Raw genomic sequence first — 3,902 nt, forward strand, 5'->3', positions numbered from 1 at the left:
CAAGTTGTCTCTCCTTTGTGCCCTATACACTTCTCCTTCATGCCAAAAATCATCGTACATACAAATCAAGAGGGAAAAGTACGTTTGAGAGGACTAGGGAACTCATGGGAAAAGGATCGAAAGAAAAGGAAGAGCTACTCAATCAAGCGGTGGCTATAGGAACCGAAGCCACGTATCTCCTGATAGATCAAATGACTAAATTACCTATGATTTGAAATTTATTGCCACTAAACACGCATATCAAAACTGGTAGCTCTTCTATTATATAAAAAAAATTAGAATTTAGATAATTGGATTTTCTGATGAAATTGAAGTAACACAGTCAACCAAGAGATTACGACCACGTTAAATCTGCTGAATCAAAAGAGATACCTACATTTCACGATCAGAATTAAACAGAAAGAAGGGCAACACTTGAGATGAAATAAAAGGAAGAAGAGACGCAAAACATGAAGGAAACAAAGAGATAGAGAAAATTTACCTTTGTTTCTGATGAAGATCTTCAAGTTGTCTCNACTACTTTACACGATCAAGTAAATTAAACAAGAAAAGGAGGACAACTACTTGAGATAGAAAAGTAAAAGGAAGAAGAGACGCAAAACATGAAGGAAACAAAGAGATAGAGAAAATTTACCTTTGTTTCTGATGAAGATCTTCAAGTTGTCTCTCCTTTGTGCCCTATACACTTCTCCTTCATGCCAAAAATTATCATACATACAAATCAAGAGGAAAATAATAATATTTGGAAGAGGAGTTAACAACGTACTAGGAAAGGTACCTTTGAGAAGACTGGAGAGAACTCATGAAAAGGATAAAAGGAAGAGGAATATGTACACAATCAAGCGGTGACCGTAGGAACAGAAGCCACTATCTCCGATAGATCAAATGACTAAATTACCCATGATTTGAAATTTATTTCCACTAAGCACGAATGTCAAAACTGGTAATCTTATATTATATAAAAAAAATTAGAATTTGGATATTTGGAATGTTCTGATAAAGTTGGAGTAACACAGTCAACCAATTTCAACCACGTTAAATGTGCTGAATCAACACAGATACATAGCATTCCACGCTCAGAATTAAATAGAAAGAAGGGCAACACTTGAGGTGAAAAAAAGGAAGAAGAGACGCAGAATATGAAGGAAAAAAAGAGATATAGAAAATTTACCTTTGTTTCTGATGAAGAGCTCCAAGTTGTCTCTCCTTTATGCCCTATACACTTCTGCTTCATGCCAAAAATCATCATACATACAAATCAAGAGGAAAATAATAATATTTGGAAGAGGAAATAACGGCGTACTAGGAAAAGTACCTTTGAGAAGACTGGAGAGAACTCATGGGAAAAGGATATAAGGAAGAGGAAGATGTACACAATCAAGCGGTGGCTGTAGGAACAGATGCCACGTATCTCCTAATAGATCAAATGACTAAATTACCCATGATTTAAAATTTATTGCTACTAAGGACGAATGTCAAAACTGGTAGCTCTTATATTATATATAAAAATTAAAATTTGAATATTTGGAATGTTCTGATAAAATTGGAGTAACATAGTCAACCAAGAGATTCCGACCACGTTAAATGTGCTGAATCAACAGAGATACGCATTCGACGCTCAGAATTAAATAGAGAGAAGGGCAACACTTGAGGTGAACAAAAGAGGAAAAAAAGACACAGAATATGAAGGAAAAAAAGAGATATAGAAAATTTACCTTTATTTCTAATGAAGAGCTCCAAATTGTCTCTACTTTGTGCCCTATACACTTCTCCTTCATGCCAAAAATCATCATACATACAAATCAAGAGGGAAAGAACAAGATTTGGAAGATGAGCTAACAATAAATTGGGAAAGGTACCTTTGAGAAGACTGGAGAGAACTCATGGGAAAAGGATCGAAAGAAGATGAAGATCTACACAATCAAGCGGTGGCTGTAGAAACAGAAGCCACGTATCTCCTGATAGATCAAATCACTAAATTACCCATGATTTGAAATTTATTACCACTAAGCACGCATGTCGAAACTGGTCGCCTTTCTATTATATAGAAAAATTAGAATTTGGATATTTGAAATTTTCTGATAAAATTGGAGTTAACACAATCAACCAAGAGATTCCGACCACGTTAAATCTGTTGAATCAACAGAGATACATGCATTCTACTATCAGAATTAAACAGAGAGAAGGACAAAACTTGAGATGAAGAAAGGAAGAAGAGACGGAGAACGTGAAGGAAACAATGAGATAGAGAAAATTTACCTTTGTTTGTGATGAAGAGCTCCAAGTTGTTTCTCCTTTATGCCCTATACACTTCTCCTTCATGCCAAAAATTGGGTAAAGTACCTTTGAGAAGACTGAAGAGAACTCATGGGAAAAGGACCGAAAGAAGAGGAAGAGCTACACAATCATGCGGTGGTTGTAGGAACAGAAGCCACGTATTTCTTGATAGATCAAATGACTAATAGCCCGTTTGGCTAAGCTGCAAAAATCAGCTTATTTTGAGAAGTGCTTTTTTTCAAAAGTGCTTTTCTCAAAAGTACTTTTAGTGAGAAGTAGTTTGTTTTTGGCTAATTAGTTTGAAAAGCACTTCTGAGCAGCAATTAGTGTTTGGCCAAGCTTTAAAAAACTGCTTCTAAGTGTATTTTTCTCAAAAGTGTTTCTCAAAAAAGTGCTTTTGGAGAGAAGCTACTTTTTCTGCTTCTCCAAAACTACTTCTGCTTCTCCTCAAAAGCACTTTTTTTTTACTTCCAAAAGCTTGGCAAACACCTGAATTTTTGGCCAAAAGTGCTTTTGGCCCAAAAAAAGCACTTTTGGCCAAAAAGAAGCTTGACCAAATAGGCTATAAATTAGGGAAACTTACACAAATGTCCCAAATAAATCTCAACTTACCAACCTCTAGCCATTAGTCATAGATTTACCAAAACTAGCCAACAAAAATTAAAAAACCAAATAATAGGGTTCTTTATCTCAAAGAATCACATGCAAAAATCACCTTCCATATTTTTAAGCATGATTAGCAACATTAGATACAAGACGGAAAGGAAATTTCATGGGCGGGGTAGCAAATAAGGTGATGAAATACAAAAATCTATACAATATTCCAAAAATCTAAACAAAAAAGGAACTTTTTCAATGGGTATAGTTGAAATTCATTGAAAATATATAGATAAGTCGATATACAAAATTTGAGGAAGATTGGAGGTGATTTGGACTGGTTTTGTATCAAAATTCGTAATTAAATCGAGTTCAAAAAAGTTTTCTGCGACACATGTATCAAACATGTATCACACATGTATCAAACACACAGGTATACATGGATATAAATGTGATAACAATTGATACAAATATGATACATATGGGATACACAAATGATACACAGTGTGATACACATATCATTTTTTTTCATGTTCAGCTTTTACTTCGAATTTTCAATTCAAACCACCTCAAAACTTCACGAAATCATCCCAAAACTGAGATTCAAGCTCCTTAAGTTGTGCCCAATCTATTCTAATAACACCCACTCAAAACAAAGCAAAAATTTGATATTTTTTGCTACAAATAGCTAATTGGCTAATTTGGCCAATATTAGTAATATTTTATCAATTGGCCAATTTTTATAATGAGCTACTTATAAATGGACATAGCTGGTAATTTCCCTATAAATTACCCATGATTAGAAATTTATTGCCACTAAGCACGTATGTGGAAACCGGTAGCTATTATAAAGAAAAAAGTGTAAAAGAAATTAAGCACAAAAATTTAAATAACTTTTCGAAAAAGCAATATACCGAAGCCGAAATGAGTACACAAAAGTAGAAAGGGTTTTGCTCTCCCCTTTCATCCGTGTCTCATAACTGTGCTAAAACCTCTCCCATCTTCCCTCAAGAACAAAGCCACCCTCC

This window comes from Nicotiana attenuata, unplaced genomic scaffold (genome assembly GCF_001879085.1).
Source record: "Nicotiana attenuata strain UT unplaced genomic scaffold, NIATTr2, whole genome shotgun sequence".
NCBI classification, from domain to species: domain Eukaryota; kingdom Viridiplantae; phylum Streptophyta; class Magnoliopsida; order Solanales; family Solanaceae; genus Nicotiana; species Nicotiana attenuata.